We start from the raw sequence: 23,436 nt of genomic DNA on the forward strand, positions 1-23,436 counted from the left end.
TATCAATTACTCCTCAACATACCTCAATTGAGCAGCTGGAAAACAAAGTGATTTGCTGGACCAGACAAGATCCTCAATTTACAACCATTGTTGATTGTTGAAACCGGAGGAGGTACTGGTTGGGGTGCTGCCGGAACCAAGAAGCCACAGAACCCAATTCCAGATCCACAGGATACTCAACCTCACTGGAAATCTATCGTATCACAATAGGAATCAATCAGTGGAGATCACGGATCACGCAACAACCCTTCAAGCCTCTGCTCAACTACACCGAAACCTAAATCAACCACATGAAGATGAGGATCAAGAATAGAGTATCGATAATAGAGAAGAAGACCTAAGCTTACGTCAATCGATTGTCTCCAGAAGGTATCATCCAATCCGATCTAACTTGAGGATACACAGATCATTCTGTGAATAGCTCAAGAAGGAGGAAACGAAGGTCAATCGGTTGGAGATAACCAAAATCAAGCCCTAATCTAGTGGAAATCCGGCGATGTAGAAAGAAAGGGAGAAGAGGATCGCCCTTCAATAACCAAAAGAACCTAACCGTGACGAAGCACACTGAGAGGAAGATCTCTACCTGTGATGAGCTTGCAGGCGATCGGGATTTGTGGCATCGACGGCGACACCGAGTGGAGAAAGAGATCGATGTTCTCACCTAAGGCTGGATTAGGTCACCCACGTTCGGATCTGTACCGGCGACTGCTTCACTAGGTCGAGATCGATGATTGCTGGAAGTCCATCGGCTTTGCTTCATCCACGTGAGAGAGAGGGAACAGAGAAAGAGGGGAGGTCGGCTTCAAGCAGAGGGGAAGGAAGGAGGTTTCGGGTGAGGGATCGGCGTTTTAAGTGAGAAAGGAATAAAAGAAAAGGAAGAAAAGGAATTATATAAATAAGACATTTCCTCACTTAAACGGGTATCCCAAACAGGCTTTAATCTGAACCCGAAATTGATCCCCTCAAAACCCGTCTTACGATCTCGGAAAAATTCCCAGAAAATTTCTAATAATTCTGGAAAAATTCTTTATGGCTATTTTCCAAATAACCCTATTAATTAAATTTTCCCAAGATCTTACATCCTCCCCTACTAATAAAAATTTGGTCCCCAAATTTCGCTATAACCAACAGCAAACACTAGAATATAACCAAACGGTATAAATGCTGAAAGAAACTCTAACCCACATACCTCAAGTAAAAAGATGAGGGTATCGAGCTCGGATCGTATCCTCCAGCTCCAAAGTAGCCTCCTTGTCAGAATGATGCTGCCATCCGACTTTAACCAGCCAGACAGTCTTGTTCCGCAACTGACGCTCTCTATGATCCAGAATTCGTACAGGAACCTCCTCGTAAGTAACGTCAGGCTGAATAGGAACTGATATATCTGACAGAACATGTGCCAGATCGGATATATATCTCCTCAGCATAGATACATGGAATACATCGTGAATGCCAGCTAGAGATGGTGGTAGCGCCAGACGGTAAGCTACTGCTCCAATCCTCTCCAAGACCTGGAATGGCCCAATATATCGTGGAGCTAACTTACCTCGAAGACCAAATCTCTTCACCCCTTTCGTGGGTGAAACTCTCAAAAATACATGATCACCAATAGAGAACTCCAAGAGTCTCCGTCGCTGATCAGCATAACTCTTCTGACGGTCTTGAGCCTCTAACATCCTCCGTCTGATAGTATGAACTAACTCTGCATCCTGCTGAGCTCTCTGAGGTCCTAACAGCTGGGCCTCCCCAACCTCCTCCCAGAGGATGGGTGTCCGACACGGTCTACCATATAAAGCCTCAAACGGTGCCATCTGGATAGCCGAATGATAACTGTTGTTGTAGGCGAACTCCACTAATGGAAAGTGGTCCTCCCAACTGCCTCCGAAATCCATAACGCAAGACCTCAGTAAGTCCTCCAAAGTCTGAATAGTCCGCTCTAACTGCCCATCTGTCTACGGATGAAATGCCGTACTGAAACGAAACTGTGTGCCCAAGGCCTGCTGCAGACTCTGCCAGAATCGGGACGTGAACCGTGGGTCTCTATCAGATATAATACTCAAAGGAACTCCATGCAATCTGATAATCTCTTGATAATATAACTCTGCTAATCGATCCAGAGAATCAGTCTTCCGGATCGCTATAAAATGTGCGGATTTGGTTAATCGGTCAACGATTACCCAAATTGCATCATGACCTCGTCAAGTCCTAGGTAATCCTACCACAAAATCCATAGTAATATGCTCCCACTTCCACTCTGGAATAGAGATCCTCTGAAGTAAACTAGCAGGTCTCTAGTGCTCAGCCTTCACCTGCTGACAGACAAGACATCTAGCTACAAACTCCGCGATGTCTTTCATCATACCATTCCACCAATAGGAACGCCTCAAATCACGATACATACGGATTCCACCTGGGTGGATAGCAAATCTAGAACGATGAGCCTCCTGAAGTAACTCCTCCATGACCGGGTGAGACTGAGGCACACATAATCTGCTTCGGAAATAAACAATACCCTCGTCATCTTGTGTAAACTCGGTCTGCTATCCGGAAGCTATCTGGCTGCCAATGAACTGTAAATGCTGATCTCCGGCCTAGGCCTCTCGAATCCTCATCCTGATCGACGACTGAGCAACCATGGTAACAAGAATACCCTGCTCTGTCCGTCCTTGCTCCTCAAGGCCCAACTCGGAGAATCCCTGAATCAAGTCCGTGACTAAAGCTCGGTGACAAGCTAAAGTCCCTTTGGACTTCCTGCTAAGTGCATCAGCAACCACATTAGCTTTACCCAGATGGTAGCTAATAGTACAATCATAGTCCTTCAGGAACTCCATCCATCTCCTCTGTCGGAGATTGAGTTCCTTCTGTGTGAAAATATATTTGAGACTCTTATCATCAGTAAGAATCTCAAAAGTAATACCATAAAGATGATGTCGCCAAATCTTCAAAACAAAGATAATAGCGGCTAGCTCTAAATCATGTACTGGGTAGTTCTTCTCATGCTCCTTCAACTGACGAGAAGCATAGGAGACTACCCTACCATGCTGCAGCAAAACAACGCCCAAGTCCTGAAGAGATGCGTCTGTGTAAAGTACGAATCCGTCATCACCAGAAGGTAAAACCAAAACTGGTGATGATACTAATCTCCACTTCAGCTCCTGGAAGCTGGTCTCGCAAGCCTCTGACCACGTGAACTTCACGCCTTTCCTGGTCAGACGTGTCAACAGCATAGCAATACTGGAGAAACCCTCAACGAATCGTCGGTAATATCCAGCCAAGCCTAAGAAACTACGAATCTCCCGGACTGACTTCGGCTGCTCCCAGCTGGTGATAGCCTCGATCTTCTGAGGATCTACTGAAATACCTCGACTAGACACCACATGTCCCAGAAAACCAACTGAGGATAACCAAAATGCACATTTGCTGAACTTCGCATACAGATGATGTCGTCGAAGAGTCTCCAAGACTATGCGAAGGTGCTGCGCATGTTCCTCCTTGGAACGTGAATAAATCAATATGTCATCGATAAACACAATAACAAATTGATCTATGTACTCCAGAAAGATACAGTTCATCAGATCCATAAATACTGCGGGAGCATTGGTAAGCCCAAATGGCATCACCAAAAACTCGTAATGTCCGTATCTGGTGTGAAATACTGTCTTCTGAATATCAGAATCTCTAACTCTCAGCTGATGATATCCAGACCGCAGATCAATCTTAGAATACACTGATGTATCTCTAAGCTGATCAAATAAATCCTCAATCTGTGGAAAAGGGTACTTATTCCTGATAGTCATTGCATTCAGCTGCCAATAATCGATGCACAACCTCAGAGTACCATCCTTCTTCTTGACGAATAGTACAGGAGATTCCTAAAGCATAATACCGTGGGGTTCTCCACAAGGACATCGAAATGCTCCTACCCATGCAAGCCATATGCAGCTGCTACATGGGAAGCTATCCTCTACTGACGATACGAAGATTGGGCTTTTGACCCTCCTCGCTGAGTCCCGGACTGACCAAACCGTCCTCTCGGAATAGAAATCCCGGAAGCTACATGCTGAGCCTTCAGCGAACAGTCTCGGTTCAAATGTCCAGGCAGTTTGCAATAATAGCAAACTGACTGTCCCAAGTACATGCAGAGATGATGTGATCTCGGGACCCGCATCGGGTGCAGTGAGTCACCGGTGGACTGTTTCCGGTTCTGCTGAGAAGACCAGGAACGTCCTGATGCAAAGCGTCCTGACTTCTGGGGTCGTCCAGATGACCCAGAAGTACCTTGACCCGTCTGAGTGTGACTACTCTACTGCTGCCCAGTAGTCTGTGGCTACTGGATCTGTCCGGAAGTCCGATCAATCTGTTTCCTCTTCTTGTCTGCATTCACTCTCTGATGAGCAGGCTCAATCATAAGCGCACTATCCAGTGCCTCTATGTATGATACTATACCAAGACCGGAAATCTTCACCTGAAGATGCCCGTCCAGTCCCTGAACAAACTGAAGCATACGAGATCTATCCTCGACAACTAACTCAGGACAGAATCTGGCGAACCGATTAAATTTGGCATTATACTCCATCACTGAGCGGTTATTCTATCGAAGACTCAAGAAATCCTGCCGACGTGCCATCTGATACGCCGAGGGAAAATACTGACTCTCGAATGCCTCCCTAAATCTCGTCCAGGTAATATGTTTCTCACCTATAATAGAGCGTTGTGTGTCCCACCAGATCTCTGCCTCATCTCGTACCTCAAGTACGCAGTAGTAGGCACGACTAGAGGGGGGTGCCGGGTATACTGAAGGTGATACCACTAGTGGTACAGTCGAGGTATGTACCTCTGAAGTCGGAACCGTCGAGATCTAATAATCTGACGTGCCTATAATATCCTGACGAGTCTGTCCCTGATGGACAGGCTCGACCCTAGCAGATCTCTCTGGAGGCTCTGTCTCAGGAGAATCTATCGGCCTCTTACGTGTGCGAACACGTCTAAGTACTAGAACACGGGTATGTGTCATATCTGTAAACAAAATGTTACCCAGATATCACTACAGGTATGAAAACTATAAAATTACCTCATTTACCTATTTGTCATCTGGAGATGTCATGTCACTGCTTAGCCCCCAAATAGAACCTCGTCAAAATACCTCGGAATTCCGAAACGAGAATATCGACGGAATCCGTACAAATCCGAAAATACCCAGATAAACTCGTAAACTCCAGAACACGAGAAACAAGTATCAGAAATAAGCTCTGATACCAAATAAATTGTCACGCCCCAGGTAGTCCCTATCCGAAGAAATTTCGGCAGCATCTCCCCTGTACGGGTGACAATATGAATCCAGAATACATATATCTATAACTCGACCACACACGGCCGGAACAATACAACACAAATAAGAAACAAACCACGCAGTTTATATCAACATTCCACACAGTTCAATATATAATCAATCCACGTAGTTTAATAATGAAGAAAAGATATAGAATCCTCGAAAATAAATGTAAACATCCAACTTCACTACAACGAAGAAAACAAATCCACGAAGTAATGAGAAAATCCACAGCGGAAAACAAAAGTAGCAAACCCGAATGTTCAATGTCCACAATACAAACCCACAATACAAGTATAAAAAAATGCAAAAGCAAAATATAATTCGACAACGAAAATCCTCACGATAATCGAGCTAGCGACTGGAATATCTCCCGACGGCCTCAACCTGAAAAATAGTAACGACAGGGTGAGTTCAAAGAACTCAGCAGGTAATCCAATAGATATGTACAGCAACATATAACTACCAGCAACAATCCTATGGTACAGTATCCTAACAGTACAACATATAGTATAGCCTCCTAATAGGAAACAAGTATGCATAACTGAATAAACTGCAGTAACCAACAATAGGCATGTAATACAATCTACTGCAAGAATAATAAGAAATGCAATACTGAAATAAACTGTACTCACCTGCGAGGCTTGGGCAAATGACTGTGGACAATCACAGATAAAGATAGTCAGAGCAAATAAGCATGTATCCTGTATGCATGTCAATCATATGCAGTCACCCAAGTGCAACATCCAATATGCAACAATCACAATAAATGCATTCTGTGCATATGATGCAATATGACATGGTCACCCCTAACGCCAGTCAGCCATCTCACACGCGATGGCGAGACCGAGTGGGTGGGGCTGTGACACCGTGCACTCTGCCATCACTACCCCTGATGAGTGACCGAGTGGACGGGATGCTGTCGGAGTACACCTATCCTCCTACCTCAGACATAGTGAGGGAGCGCAATGCTCTCATCTCCCGGTACGCGATGACGGGGAGGGATCCCGGCTGCAACCCCGCTGTATCGTGCTACCCATGAGCACCCTGGCGGTGCACCACCGAGCAACCTGCCATACACACCCTGAGTGTTGTGCCACTACCCATGCAGTGGTAACGCTGTGTGCAGGCCCTCATGTAGCCAGCCGACGAGCTCAACAATATTGGAGTCGTCCATCACCCAGCATGCAATCAAGCAATATGGTGCGTGCGGCTACAGTATGTCATACCTGAACATATCCTCCTCCATATGCGTAGGTGCCAAAAAGGTAAACGTATATATAACAGAGATATAAGCAACATAAATCCAACAACATATAACAAGTACTTATAGCAACTAATCTAGTGGAAAGTAACACTAAATGTACCTATCCATCTCCATAAACATATATATACATGGAAAAAGATAAAATCATTCAGATCTAAAGTAAAGCAACTAACAGAAGAAGCATGTGATAGGTATCAACTAAGCCAAGACTAGGGAAGAGATAAATCTACCATCTACCACTAGTAATTATATATAAACTATACATATCATAAGACAGTATCAAAAGATAAGTCAAAGGGTACCCGCCTCAAATAGCAGGTAGTATCACGCCAAATCCAATGTCGAGCCGTCTGTCTCGAATCAGAGTCCTGTGTCAAACAAACAAACAAACAATATATATATATATTTTATTTAGCTAAATCCAAATGAATAGCTAAATAAAATCCCTAATACTAAATTAGGGCAAAACCCTAATCAATACAATCTCAACCTACCTAATTAAATCTAACGGTCAATTAGGGTTAGTTACCTAATCCCTAATCACCAATTAGATTTGTTATTTAATACCTAAATTAAATCCAATTGTCGATTAGGGTTAATTATCTTAACCCTAATCATTCCATTAAATTAATCTAAGCATTTAGATCTAACCATAAACAACCACTAATCATGCCTAATTCAACACATAAACCTAATTCATCAACATGTATCAATTACTCCTCAACATACCTCAATTGAGCAGCTGGAAAACAAAGTGATTTGCTGGACCAGACAAGATCCTCAATTTACAACCATTGTTGATTGTTGAAACCGGAGGAGGTACTGGTTGGGGTGCTGCCGGAACCAAGAAGCCACAGAACCCAATTCCAGATCCACAGGATACTCAACCTCATTGGAAATCAATCAGATCACAACAGGAATCAATCAGTGGAGATCATGGATCACGCAACAACCCTTCAAGCCTCTGCCCAACAACACCGAAACCTAAATCAACCACAAGAAGATGAGGATCAAGAATAGAGTATCGATAACAGAGAAGAAGACCTAAGCTTACCTCAATCGATTGTCTCCAGAAGGTATCATCCAATCCGATCTAACTTGAGGATACACAGATCATTCTGTGAATAGCTCAAGGAGGAAACGAAGGTCAATCGGCTAGAGATAACCAAAATCAAGCCCTAATCTAGTGGAAATCCAGCGATGTAGAAAGAAAGGGAGAAGAGGATCGCCCTTCAATAACCGAAAGAACCTAACCGTGACAAAGCACACTGAGAGGAAGATCTCTACCTGTGATGAGCTTGCAGGCGATCGGGATTTTTGGCATCGACGGCGACACCGAGAGGGGAAAGAGATCGATGCTCTCACCTAAGGCTGGATTAGGTCACCCACGTTCGGATCTGTACCGGCGACTGCTCCACTAGGTCGAGATCGACGATCGCCGGAAGTCCATCGGCTTTGCTTCATCCACAAGAGAGAGAGGGAACAGAGAAAGAGGGGAGGTTGGCTTCAAGCAGAGGGGAAGGAAGGAGGTTTCGGGTGAGGGATCGGCGTTTTAAGTGAGAAAGGAATAAAAGAAAAGGAAGAAAAGGAATTATATAAATAAGACATTTTCTCACTTAAACGGGTATCCTAAACAGGCTTTAATCTGAACCCGAAATTGATCCCCTCAAAACCCGTCTAACGAGCTCGGAAAAATTCCCATAAAATTTCTAAAAATTCTGAAAAAAATTCTATAAGGCTATTTTCCAAATAACCCTATTAATTAAATTTTCCCAAGATCTTACACGAGGAATACGGTAGAATATCTCGAGGTTATTAGCATACAAAGGAAAGGTATAACTTGTAATTATTTTCCGCATCATGCTAGTTATTTTTCTTTATAAGAATTCCAAACACAAGAGGCATTAGATTCTAGTTTTTTGAATTTGTTATTCGAGTTTGTGTTTTTTTTTATTTTTTGAATTTGTGATTCAATTGTTCCTTTTGGTTAAACCTAGAGATATATAAGGAAATTAAATATTAGCTTTCTTTAAAAGGTTTTGTCTAGGCGGTGGTGGATGCTCCCATACCCAAGAAGGTCATGTGCCACACCATGTAGTCCTGGAAGTCAATTTTGGATATTAATATTTAATTAAATTTATAACATAGGTGGATTTGGATCAATAGTGTTAAGTTCCGCTTGTGATCCAAATCTAAACTATTAAGAACAGATAAGTTAAATTTGGAATCAATGATGTTAAGTTTCGTTTGCGATTCCTAATTTAACTTCTAAAGAACACAATAGGTTGTTTAGGAAAGGTTCGACACTTGTACAAAATTTTGTACAGTGGAACCGGTACGATCTTCCTAGGACCAACCAACAGTTCGGTCCTCCAGACCAACTGGACTTTTGCTCAGCGTTTGATGCTTCCAATCTTCATGCTGGACGTCCAATCCATGACCCGTCCAGACTTCTACCCGGTTCGCGACACCAGGATTTCAACCTAGGGTTACCTCCCCCTAGGATTTTGCCCAAAGCTCCGACCCGCTAAGACTTTCTGCATAGGGTTACCACCCCCTATGACCTAGGGTTACTACCCCCTTGGGTTTTCCCTTTGCCTAACCGCAGCTAGGACTTTTGCCTAAGTAAACTTAGGACTTTCCTGCAATGCTCATTCAAGATATCAGATAACAAAATACCTTAACTTTGAACCCTTTGACATAATCAAAACATAGGTTCGATCATTGATGCTTCCTGCACCAACAATCTCCCCCTTTTTTATTATGGCAATATAGTTCAAAGTTAAGTAAATATAGCAGTAATATTAGGAATTTAAAGCAAAGGAATAAATGAGATAAGAAAAGAAAAATTCCTTATATTCCCTCCTTACTTAACTTTGATCTCTCTCCCTCTTTGACATAAATCAAAAAGAAATTTCTTAGGGAGAAGGATTCTTTTTTTCATGTAATTTTTAGCTCCCCCTGAAGAGTAGCTAAATTTGAAAAAATGTTTGAAAAACACTTAGTTAATTTTGAAAGTGTTTTGAAAAACCTTAGTACTGTCAACAAAAACTAAGCTTCTTTAAATGATTATTTTAAGAAATACTATGCTAAATTCTTTTGAAAGCTTTATAGAAGGATTTGAAATAATTTTCAAAGTATTTTTTAAATAATTTTTCAAATGATTTTGAAATTATTTTCAAAGTATTGTTTCAAAAAATTTTCAAATGATTTTGGAATTATTTTTAAAGTATTTTTTTAAATAATTTTTCAAATGATTTTGAAATAATTTTCAAAGTATTTTTTTAAAATAATTTTTCATTTAGTATTTTTTTAAAAATAATTTTTCAAATGATTTTGAAATAATTTTCAAAGTATTATTTAAGTAATTTTTCAAATGATTTTGAAATGATTTTCAAATAATATTTTTTAAAAAATAATTTTGAAATAAATTTTTTAAAGGATTTTTAAAATATTTTGAAATTGATTTTTAAAGGATTTTTGAAATATTTTGAAATTGATTTTTAAAGGATTTTTCAAATAATTTTGAAATTGATTTTTAAAGGAATTTCAAATAATTTTGAAATTGATTTTTAAAGGATTTTTCAAATATTTTGAAATTGATTTTAAAGGATTTTTAAAATAATTTTGAAATTAATTTTTAAAGTATTTTTCAAATAATTTTGAAATTGATTTTTAAAAGATTTTTCAAATAATTTTGAAATAAATTTTGATTTGGTTTAGTTGATTTTAATTAAATTTGATTAAATTAATTTGAACAAGTTGAATTTATTTGAACCTAGATCCATCTTGCCCGATTCTAAATTATCAATCAGGTAACCTTAAGTAATTTTGTGAGATGGTTATCTTTAATTTAGGTTATTTCTAAGTATTAATTTGCATTTGAATTAAACTTAGGTTTTCCAATTAGTCAATTAAAGACACATTTCAAAGATTGGTTCCCAGTCAGTGGTGAGACAATAGACCTTCTTGGATATGGGATCATCGAGCACTTTATAGACAGAACCGCTCAAAGAAAATATATATTTAATTTTCTTTTTGGAACTCCTAGGTTTAACTAACAAGTGTAAATTATGCCTACGTCCTTAAACTATCCTAATCTAAACATGTATAATAATGAGTAGAAAAGGCAAGCATCAAACAATTCATTTTATGATAAAAATAGTCTTTTTATTGGCTCCTCCTAGATCATAGCCTCAATATGGTCTATCAAGGTAATGGATCTGATCCTTGGGGACCCAATATATTCCAAGTCCAACTTGATTATCCAAGTTTGACTTGGGGGCCCATGCTTGGACTATGTTTCTATTATTTCTATTAACTAGGGATAGATATGATTTATATTTTCTTTTGGTTTTAAATCCAAGTCCAGATTTGTTGTAAACGGCTCGTTGTTTTCCAAGAATCAGATCCAGATTCTTGGAATCCAAAGTGAACCGTTCCAACATGTCCTTGAGTTCTTTAATTTGAATTTTCAAATTGGAATTTTCTTCCACAAGTTGTTGGACTTGAGTTGAACATCCAATTTGAACTAGCTCATTTAAAGAACTCAAGGCAGTCGCCTCCTTAAGGGATGTTACCTTCTTTTGGAGCGACTTGACCCGGACGTTGGATTTTGCCAGCTTCTTTAATAAGTAAGGTACTAGTTTTTGCAAGTCATCAAATTGAGTCTCGGCGAGTAGAGAACTTACAGTGGGGTCGGGCCTTCGGAAACGGATGTGGATCCGTGGCTTTGCTTGGACTCGATCTTTGACTCGCTCTTAGTTTCAGATTCGAACTCGGACTCGATTTCGACGATGTTTGCTTGTACTAGTAACGCGAGGAAGCTCGCCGGTTCTTCTTCATCAGTCTCGGATTCATTTGACGACTCGGACCAAGTCGCCTTCAATACCTTCCTTCTTTTCTTCTTGTTTGGACAATCTGGCTTATAGTGTCCCTTCTGGTTACAGCCGTAGCAAGTGACTCCAGTCTTGTCCTTCGAGTTTGTTTGAGTTGCCTTTTTTAATTTGTAAATCTTTCGTACAAGCTTTATCAGTTTAGAAATAACCTCGTCGTCGTCATCTGCGTCTTATGTGTTTTTGGACTCGGGTTTGGTTTTGCGCTTTGTTTTAGTTTCTCGGGTTCTGCTTGTACCTGTAACCAAATCTATACCCTTCTCGGTTGGGCATGCATTAGTCTGCTCATGCATCTCAAATTCAAAAAAAAAGTTGATCTAATTTTATTGATGAGAGATCCTTGGATACCTTGTACGCATCTACCATGGATGGCCACAAGGTATTCCTCGGAAAAACGTTGAGTGCATACCTTATAACGCCCCTATTTTCCAACCTTTGGCCGATTGCATGAAGCCCGTTGACTAGGTCTTGTATCCGGGCGTGGAGTTGGGTAGCCGTCTCACCTTCCTGCAATTTAATATTATACAATTTATTCAGAATTAAATCGCGTTTACTTACTTTAGCGTCGGAAATGCCCTCGTGGAGTTCGATCAGCTTCTCCGATAGTTCTTTGGTGCTCGAGAAGGGTCCTACTCTATTGAGTTCTTTCTTTGACAGTCCGCATTATAGCATGCAGGTTGCTTTGGCATTGGCTTCAACCTTCTTCTTTATACTGGCGTCCCAATTGATGCATGAGACTATTTCTCCTGCGTCGTCACATGGAAGTTCGAGACCAGTCTGGATAATAATCCACATCTCGACTTACGTCTTAGGGTGGTATTTCATCCAGTTCTTCCAATAGCCAAAGTCCTCACAGGAACAGAGTGGCAGGCGGACTGTGCTAAAACCTTCTTGGAGAGCCATTAAAGAATCTAGCACACAATAAAAAGAAAAACAAATCCCAGGACTTGATCCTGGATTAGCAGTGCGGGATGTATAATAAAAAGAACACGAACTCGAGTGGTGTTGCACCAACTTTGAGCAAAAATCAATTCGAACGTAAAAACATATCGAAATTTAGCAATTATACTAATTCTGATTGACTTCGAAAAATTGAAAAGACCACGAAAAAATTTGCTTGACTGATGGTTGCACCAAATCGAAGCGACCTCGCTATACCAATTGTTGGATGGAAATACGCTAGAGGGGAGGGGGGGTGAATAACGCTCGTGGATATTTCGTTCGATTTAAAATGTATCGAGTAGATAAACACAGTGGAAATAATGAAAAGAACAAACGCTAACATAAGTTGGTTACTTGGTTCGGAGCCAGTGACGACTCCTACTCCGAGGCCCGCGATCATTAATCGCTTCCGGTGGGCAACAACTATAATATTGAAAGTTTGGTACAATAAAAATTTACAATTAAGTGTACTAAAAATAAATTATACTGACAACAAGATTAGCAAAATTAATGTTTCGGGTCGTCGGGGTGTTGTTACAGCACTTCTAGGTGTCTCTTGAGCAGTAGGATGCAGAAAGGATGCTTTGGAATTGAATGATTAACTTGCTGCTCGAGAGCTTCTTTTATACAGTGCTGGAGGTGCCTCCAAGCCAGTCTGAGGCGCCTCTAAGCCTCCCGAGTCGGTTGCGTGGATTAGCGAAGAAACCTTCGTCGCTTATCCTGCTTGAGGCGCCTCCATGGCCACTCTAAGGCGTAATGAATACAGAAATAGAATCTATGTATTCTAATTAAATCTGGGAGCTTGTAGAATCACCAAATGGTGTAAAAACTATTGGGTGTAAACAGGTCTACAATAGAAAAAGAGGGACAGACGGGAAAATGGAAACTTTCAAAGCAAGGCTTGTTGAAAAAGGGAAACTTTTTTTATCGGTAGCCATGCTTAAGTCTATCTGGATTCTTTTATCTATTTCTGCTTAAATAGATTATGAGATTTGGCAAGTGGATGTCAAGACAGCTTTCCTTAATGGATGTAACGACCCGACCCTCTTGGCTCATTTGGCGGCCCATTTGGCGACCATCGGGTCGTCGACCGTCGGCCCTTATGTCGTCGGCCCATTTGGCGACCTCTCATGTCGTCGACCGACGACCCTTGGCCGTGCCGTTACTCACTAGGACTTTTCACCCCTGACAGTGGATTTTTGCCTCCCCTAGGATTCGAACTCTAAACCTTCAGGCTTAAGTAATCTCACTTGGTTACCAGGATTCATAAACTCTAATGCTTAAGCCTGGAGGATTAGAGTTCAAATCCTGGGGGAAGAAAAAATCCACTGCCAGGGGTGGAAAGTCCTAGTGAGTAACGGCACGGCCAAGGGTCGTCGGTCAACGACATGAGAGGTCGCCAAATGGGCCGACGACATAAAGGCCGACGGTCGACGACCCGTGGGTCGCCAAATGGGTCGCCAAATGGGCCAAGAGGGTCGAGTCGTTACAATAAAAAGGTGCCTTTTTATTGTAATGACCCGACCCTTTGGCCTCTTGGGCGACCCTTGTGGCGGCCCAACTGGCGGCCCTTATGTCGTCGGCCCATTTGGCGACCTCTCATGTCGTCGACCGACGACCCTTGGCCGTGCCGTTACTCACTAGGACTTTCCACCCCTGGCAGTGGATTTTTGCCTCCCCCAGGATTCGAACTCTAAACCTCCAGGCTTAAGTATTAGAGTTTATGAATCCTGGTAACCAAGTGAGATGAGCTCACTTGGTTACCAGGATTCATAAACTCTAATACTTAAGCCTGGAGGTTTAGAGTTCGAATCCTGGGGGAGGCAAAAATCCACTGCTAGGGGTGGAAAGTCCTTCTGAGTAACGACACGGCCAAGGGTCGTCGGTCGACGACATGAGAGGTCGCCAAATGGGCCGACGACATAAGGGCCGACGGTCGACGACCTAAGGGTCGCTAAATGGGCCGCCAAATGGTCCAAGAGGGCCGGGTCATTACAATAAAAAGGCGCCTTATTCATCTCACTTGATTACCAGGATTCATAAACTCTAATACTTAAGCCTGGAGGTTTAGAATTCGAATCCTGGGGGAGGCAAAAATCCACTGACCAGGGGTGGAAAGTCCTAGTGAGTAACGGCACGGCCAAGGGTCGTCGGTCGACGACATTAGACGTTGCCAAATGGGCCGACGACATAAGGGTCGACGGTCGACGACATGAGAGGTCGCCAAATGGGCCACCAAATGGGCTAAGAGGGTCGGGTCGTTACAATGGAAGTCTTGAAGAAAATATCAATATGAAGCAACCAGAGGGGTTCATTGAAAAAGGCAAAGAGCATCTAGTGTGCAAGCTCAATCGATTCATTTATGGACTGAAGCAAGCTTCAAGGTCTTAGAACATCCAGTTTAATGAAGTAATCCAGTCATATGGATTTATTCAGAGTCCGGATAAGTCTTGTGTATATAAGAAGTGTGATGGAAACGTGGTGGTATTTCTTGTACTATACGTAGATGACATTTTTGATAGTTGAAAACAATATCAATGTGTTGTTAGAAGTAAGGGTATGGTTGTCCAAGCAATTTGATATGAAGGACTTGGGAGCATGTGCACATATTCTCGAGATCAAAGTAATAAGGGATCGCAAGAAAAGAATATTGTGTTTATTCTAAGCTTCATATATCAATAAGATCCTAACTCATTTTAGCATGCAAGACTCCATGAAAGGTTTTTCTACCTTTCAGGCATGGAGTAACTTTATCTAAATAGATATCTCTAAAGACATCAAAAGAAAAAGAAGGCAGTTCCTTATGCTTCAGTTGTAGGAAGCCTAATTTAAGCTATGCACGAGACCAAATATCTGTTTTACTGTGAGCATGGTTAGCAGATATTAAAGTAACCCTGGACAGGGACATTGGACTGCTGTAAAGCATATAATAAAGTACTTGAGAAGGACTAAAGATTATATGCTGGTTTACCAAGCAGATAATTTGCTCCCTGAAGATTACACGGATTTTTGACTTCCAATCAGATAGGGATAATAGTAAGTCGACCTCGGAGTTTTGTGTTTACTTTAGGAGGTGAAGCCATAACAATGGAGGAGTGTTAAGCATAGGTGTTTTTTCGAACTCCACCATAGAAGCTAAGTATGTGGCAGCCTCTGAGGCAACTATAGAAGTTATATGGCTCAGAAACTTCATGATGGACCTAGACATGATTTCTGGTTTGCCCAAAAATTATTACAATTTATTGTAATAATAATAGGTGCAGCAGCAAAATCGAAGAAACCATAAGTTCATAAGGCAAGTAAACACAATAGAGCGCAAGTACCACCCAATACGAGACATCGTATAACAAGGAGAAGTTGTTGCCGCCTAGATTGCATCAGGTGATAATGATGTGCGTAGATTATATACTCTTTTATGCATGTTTTTATGCACATTTACATACTTTGAGCATGCTTGATCTATGCACTTTTATACTTCCAGCTTTCCTTTTAGCATATTTACTCTTTTGGTTCGGAGATCTACTTTTTGTGCATTTTCTGTACACAGGAGTCGAAATTGGTGAAGATTATGCGTCCTCGGGCAAACTTGGAAGGAATTGAAGGGAGAGAGCATCAGGTCGTGTACCACACACGGCCGTGTAGTTTTAACAGGAAGGGAAGAGGACATGGCCGTGTGAATCTCACACGGCCGTGTCTTGATTTGAAGAAATTAAAGCAGATGCCTTACATGGTCGTGTAGATCTACACGGCCGTGTGAGGTTTCCAGAGGCCAAGCAGGTGGTGGCCGTGTGCACCACACGACCGTGTAGCATTTCCAGAGTCACACGGCCGTGCAGCTTTGGCAGAGAAGAAACTGGACATGGCCGTGTGAATCTCACACGGCCGTGTCATGGGGTCGTGTGGCGCCCGATTTCCTCCTCTATTTAACCCCTCCTTCATGAATTGAAAGGGGATCTCTCCCCCTTTGGGAGAAGGCAAGATTTGGTGGTTTCCTCCCATTCTTGGGAGGATTTTTGGGCGATTCGAGGGGAGTTCTTGACGATTTCGACTCCAGAGTGAGGATTGGATCCGAAGACGAGGCTTCTTCGTAGATAAGTTTTCTCTTTCCCCCTTTTCTTGGTTTCTTGGATTGGGGATTTAAGAAATGCTTGTAATCTTTATTTCTTCGGGTATTCTTCCTCGATTCATGGAGTAGATCTTGTATTCTAGGATTAAGGGAGTATTTGTATGATGGATTGATGTAATCTCTTATGGATTTGCCATTTTCTTGTTTCAATGACATTGTCTTGCTTGTATCAATTAGATCTTGGATGATTAATGGTGATTTGTGCTTAATTCTCATTCTTGATTGATTGTTTGGATTTCTTGTGGACTTTGTAAAGATAAACTCTCACTCGATCATCCGAGGGATCCACGTGACAGGTGCAAGCCCGTGTAAGGACGTTTGAGAGATAATGTTGAAGACGAAATATGAATATTCAAGAGAGTAGGATGGATCTTATGATTAGTTTCTTGTATCTTGATAGATTAATAAGTTGTGGGCTTCTATGTTGATATCCGAGGAAGGCATAGTAATAGGTGCGCTTCTGTGTAAGGACAACGTAGGTTCACGTCTAATTGATCATATTTAGATACATTTCTCAGTCCTTAGCCGGTTATCTATTGCAAGAGAGAACCGACAATTTTCTACAAGTGTTTGGCAATTGAGGGATAAGAATTGGTGAACCATTTACATTCAAGAAATCTTACAAAGAAACCGAAACTCCTAGAATCTCCCTTTATCATAACCCAAAACACTAAACTCTTGTTTGTTGATCTTTAATATTAGATTTGTTTACCTTCACTTTGCATTTGAAACAATTGGATAGTTGTTTAGCTAATTCGCATTGAGACATTTCTAGTGCTTATTCCATTCCCTGTGGAAACGATAATCTTTTATATTACTTGCGACATTTTTGTACACTTGCGGAGCGTAACAAGTTTTTGGCGCCGTTGCCGGGGACTGCGCTATAACATTAGGAATTATCAATTGAGTTAGACTAAACATAACATTTGTTTTCCTTTCATATTGCATAGTTGTAACTAATCATTAGATTTCTGTTTTTACTTTCTTATATAACTTTTACTTCATGTTAATTCTTTTTATACAAATTCAATTCTGCATTTTTTATTCTTTTATTTTTTTCTTTCTTTTTCTGTTAAATTGTCATTTGCTATCTTGTTCTTGTATATGTGAAGATCTAACTTTGCAGGGGGATTCTTTCCTTTTGACCCTGAGATTTCTGTTTTTACTTTCTTGTATAACTTTTACTTCTTGTTAATTCTTTTTGTACAAATTCAATTCTGTATTTTTTATTCTTTTATTTTTTTCTTTCTTTTTCTATTAAATTGTCATTTGCTATCTTGTTCTTGTGTATGTGAAGATCTAACTTTGCAGGGGGATTCTTTCCTTTTGACCCTGAGATTTCTGTTTTTACTTTCTTGTATAACTTTTACTTCTTGTTAATTCTTTTTGTACAAATTCAATTCTGCATTTTTTATTCTTTTATTTTTTTCTTTCTTTTTCTGTTAAATTGTCATTTGCTATCTTGTTCTTGTGTATGTGAAGATCTAACTTTGTCGGGGGATTCTTTCCTTTTGACCCTGAGATTGACAGAACTTTCCATAAAAGAAGAATTCTGTAAAGGCAAATTGAAGAACAGGAACATTTGAACATGGCGAATAGACCACTCAAGGATTATGCTGCACCTTATGCAAGAGGTTTTCGATCTAGTATTTCAAGACCTTCAGTGGAAGCTAATAACTTTGAGATCGAACCCGCAATTATATCTATGGTGCAGCAGAACCAATTTGGTGGAGGACCTCATGAAGACCCCAATCAACACTTAGAGGTCTTTTATGAAATATGTGGTACTATGAAAATGAATGGAGTTCCTTCAGAAGCAGTTAGATTATTATTATTTGGGTTTTCTTTAGGAGATAGGGCAAAGCAATGGCTGAATTCTTTGGCCCCTAATAGCATCACCACTTGGGAGCAGTGTGAGCAACAGTTTCTTGATAAATTCTATCCACCAAGCAAAACAGCTCATATGAGGAATTTAATTGCAAGCTTCAAGCAAACTGACTCAGAATCTCTTTTTGAAGCATGAGATAGATATAATAGTATGCTCAGACAATGCCCACATCATGGGTTGGAAAGATGGTTAGTGTTGCACACTTTTTATAATGGTATCAACTATCATACCAAAGTGTCCCTTGATTCAGCTGCTGGAGGGGCACTTATGAATAAAAGTTTAGATGAAGCTGAAGAAATTGTTAGTTAGAGCCCTAGAGCCAATCATTTGATGATTGTATGGACTCATTGTATCATATTCTTGTATATTAATAAAGGCATTTGTTTGGTTATTATACTTATTTGTATTAGTGCCAAATAGACTAAGTATAATAGCGTCCTTGAGTAGAAGGTTCATACCTATATCAATCGATTAGTTGAATCGATAGTGAGATGATATAGGGAACACTACTCTAAATCATTCCTAGTCGAGTATTAACATTCAGGGACAATGTTAATGCAATAAGACTAGCATGTAGGTCAGCTCGATGACTTGATCTCACAAGTCATGGATATAGAGATATCATGCTGACACATGGGTATACATTGGAGAATGTATACTGAATGACCCGCCATGAGAAAGTATCATGGATCGTTATATGAGTGTCATATACTTTCTCATGTGGCTATTAATATGACTATTAGTCCTTAGACCTGAAGTCACCATGGATCCCTACATAAGGAGTTATGTACTTTAGTTTCGTCAAACATCACCCGTAACTGGGTGGACTATAAAGGCGATTACTGGGTATGTAACGAATTATGCAGAGGGATGTGAGTGATGTAGATGAGATCTATCCCTCCCATATGACGGGAGCGACATCGCTATTCTTGATAGAGTGAGACCACGAAGTGCATGGCCATGCCCAAATTAGTCAAGATTAGATGTTGAGCTCATTTGATCGAGTGAGTCTACTTGGAGTTCAAGATTTAGATTGATTAGAGGATGACACGGTCTATGCCTCACATTAATCAATCTAGATGTCTAGGATAGAAGGACACTTGTCACATATTGTGAGGAGTCACAATTAGTAGTCACAAGGTGATGTTGGATCTCAACATTCTTGTAACTTGGGTAGCAATGATGTATTGCTAGATGCCGCTCATTGCTTATGTTTCTAAAGGAGTTTAGAAACATTGCCAACGTTACAAGAACCTATTGGGTCACACACAAAGAACAAGTGGATGGAGATTAGGTTCATATGATGAACCAATTGGATTAGGTTCATGTGATGAACCAAATTGGATTAAGAGTAATCCAAATTGGGCTAATTGAGTTAGACTCAAGTTGATTCATGTGTTCAATGAGTCTAATTTGGATTATGACTCATTAAATCAATTTAATTAAATGAATTAGATTCATTATATTAAGTTGGCTTGAATCAAATGGTTAGATTAGATCAACCATGAGAGAGATTTGGTCAAGTTTGACTTGATTTGAGAAGGAAGATCAAAGGTCAATTTTGAATTGACCATTTGCCACCTCATTTGTGAGTTGGCATAAGGTGGACCATTGATGATGCTCCACATCATCATGGTTGCACATGTGTGTGACACCTCATGGAGGTTACAAATCCCTCTTTAATGGCCACATTAAATGGGAAGGGGTTACACACACATGAAGGAGAGTGAATGCAATTCATTCTCATTCATTCCATCTTCTTCCTCCTTAGCTCTCTCTTGCTTTCTCCTCTCTTTTGGTCGTGGGTTCCATGAAGGGAGAGAAGGTGGTTGAGTTGTATTCCAAGAGAAGAAAGAAAGGGTGAAGGTCACAAAAGAGGAGACTACTTCTTGAGTGTAAGAGTTTCCTTTCTTCTTTCTTTTTCCCTCCATTTAAATCCTATCCGAGAGCTCTAGAAAGTGCTAGCACACTTGGGGCTCTCTTCTCCATCCTTTGAGTGTGAGAGACACTCCTTGTTCGTGTGGATATCACTAGAGAAGTATCTACCTTGATACTTTGAAGATCCGACAAGTACCTTGGACGAGCGGGATTTTGCAAGGGCACGCATCGAAGGTAAAATGGTTTTTCCTTTGTAGATCTACTGTAGATCGTAGTATAAAACTCGTATTTGTGTTTTTGAAATTTTTCTTTGCACGGATCTACGGCTTTGGGTGATTCGGCGTTTCCGCGATGCGAAAAGCGGTTTTCGCGGCCCGAAAAACCCAACAGAAATTATTGACAGTGTAGCACGAAATCATCATCAATGGGCAAATGAAAGAAGTGGTGGCTATTCTTCTGTAAACCCAACAATTAAAGCATCAGGGAAGTTTGATGTAGATGCAGTCACTCTTTTGTCTGCAAAATTGGACGCTCTTACAAAGAAATTTGAGAATATGGGGACTAGTGCTAATATGGTCAATGCTATTAGTACATCTTGTGAAGTATGTGGGAGTTCAGAGCACTCAAATGACTCATGTCCATTGGGAGCTATCACTGCACAAATCAATCAACTGGAACAATGTGATGCAATCATGAGTTACAATCAAAGGCAGAACAACCCATACTCAAATACTTATAACCCTGGATGGAAGAGCCATCCCAATTTTTCTTACAGAAATAATCAAGATCAAGGACCATCTATGGGGGCAAGACCAAATTTTCAAGATGGGCAACAAAATTTTCAACATCTATCTTCTCAAGGCTTACCAAAGTCAAATATTGAAAAGATGCTTGAAGAAATTATCTCAAGTCAGAATGAAATGAAGCAAGATTTAGCAAAGCTCATTCAGAGAATGGATAATTCTGAAAAGCATCAAAAGATCCAGGATAGTCAAATTGCCCAACTAGCTTCCTCATCATCCAGAGCACTAGGACAACTTCCAGGAAAACCTGATGTGAATCCTATGGAGCATTGCAATAGAATTGAGCTTAGGAGCGGACGGACCTTGGGAGACCCCCAAGTGACTGCTCCAAAAGGGATACAAAAAGAAGAAGAGCTCTCTCCTCTTATACCAAATCAGATTCAAGCTAATGAGGAGAGTACCATTGAGGTTGAAGAGACTCTTCCACTGAACCATCAGAGCAAAGCTGTCCCTTTTCCTCAGAGACTTACAATGCTCAAGAAAGATGAAGAATTTGGCAAGTTTTTAGAAAAAGTTAAGGAAATTTGTGTAGAGGTACCTCTTATTGATGCTATTCTTCAAATGCCTAGATTTGCCAAATTCCTGAAGGATCTCATGTCAAACAAGAGAAGAAGAGGAGAGGTTGAGACCATTGCGCTTAGTGAGGAATGTAGTGCTATTTTGGAGAAGAACACTTCCCCAAAACTAAAGGACCCAGGGAGCTTTTATATTCCTTGCAACATAGGAAAAGAATTTTTTGAAAAAGCTTTTTGTGATTTGGGGGCAAGTGTTAGCCTCATTCCCTATTCCATTTGTAATAAATTAGGTCTCAAAAACATTAAACTTACTACTATGGCACTTCAACTTGCCGATCATTCCTGCAGGTACCCTTTGGGTATTATAGAAGATGTGCCAGTAGAGGTGGATGGGAATGTTATTCCCACAGATTTTGTCGTGTTGGACATGGAAGAGGATCCCAGGATTCCTATCATATTAGGAAGACCTTTCCTTGCTACAGCTGGAGCTATAATTGATGTCAAAAATCATAAGCTTTCTTTGGTAATTGGTAAGGAAAGGTTGGAATATGATTTATCTAATATCTCTAACCATTTCTCGTCTCTTTTAAATGCTTGTAGCAGGACAAGCATTTATAAACTTGAGGAATGGAATTTCCATCCTCATGGAAGGCCACCAAACGAAGGAGACAATGTGGTGGAAGATGTTGGGAGAAGATCTCCCAACAAAAATGAAAAGTATATCTATCCTCCAAGGGCGAGGAAAAGAAGTGAATGATCAAGTTTGGTCGAGCTAAAGACCTTAAACAAGCGCTTCTTGGGAGGCAACCCAAGGGTTCTTTTAGTTAGTTTTGATTTGTATTTTAATTTCTTTTAGTTTGATGCATTCTTTTGATTTTGTTTTCAGGTTAGGTGCAAAACAGAGCCCGGCCATGTGCTATACACGACCAGGCAAAGGTTGCAGAGAAGGGAAGTGCTTGGGCTGTGTCATCCAGACACGGCCGTGTAGGATCTCCCGAGGAGAAAAAGGTCTAGGCCGTGTCTCAAACACGGCCGTGTAAAGAATCCCGAGGAGAAAAAGGTCTAGGCCATGTCTCAAACACGGCCGTGTAAAGAATCCCGAGGAGAAAGATGGAGAGGCCGTGTCCTAGACACGGCCCGTGTCTGGAATCCAGAGAAGAAAGAGAAGGGGGTCGTGTCACAGACACGGTCATGCGATGAGAAATGAATATGGCCGTGTGATATCACACGGCCTGATCCACATCTTTTTAGGGAATTAGGGCACGGGGTGTGGGCGGCACACGGCCGTGTACCGCCGCTCGTTCCTCTTTCCTATTTTCCCATTTCTAAAGGTTTAAACTACTTCTTCTAATTTTTCTTTCTCATTCTTCTTAAGGAGATTTGATTTTCTTCCATGGAAAACGTGATTGAGGAGATTTCGGCCATAAGAAAAGGGAAGGAGAAGGTGGTTGCAAGAAAGGAGAGGAATGTTTGCTTTAAAGGTATTTCTAATGACTTTGGTATTGTTTTCTCTAGTGATGAGCAACGGTATAGATATTCTTCTTTATGTAAACGACCTCTTTTAGGCACTAGGTTTCTTGATGTTGAAACTTTAGAAACTTTGGGGTTTAAGGATGATTTAGTTTGGTTATTTGAAAGGATAGGATGGAGTGGTTTAGTGAACATAAAATATCCTACTTATCCTAGAATTGTTTTTGAATTTTTAAGCTCAATAGAGGTTGATAATGTTCAAGGTGGGGGGAAGGTTAAATTTCGTTTGTTTAATGAAAGTCATGAATGGACGTTGGGAGATT

General features: G+C 40.7%; 1 non-coding gene across 1 annotated transcript; it reads right to left on the minus strand.

Annotated features, from left to right (window-relative positions):
• Nucleotides 1–18,520: 18,520 nt before the first annotated feature.
• On the minus strand, nt 18,521–18,626 carry LOC122039337. Its single transcript, XR_006128176.1, has one exon. It is a non-coding gene; the product is annotated as a small nucleolar RNA R71 (small nucleolar RNA).
• Nucleotides 18,627–23,436: the final 4,810 nt, after the last annotated feature.

Source organism: Zingiber officinale, chromosome 1A (genome assembly GCF_018446385.1).
Source record: "Zingiber officinale cultivar Zhangliang chromosome 1A, Zo_v1.1, whole genome shotgun sequence".
Taxonomy (NCBI): Eukaryota; Viridiplantae; Streptophyta; class Magnoliopsida; order Zingiberales; family Zingiberaceae; genus Zingiber; species Zingiber officinale.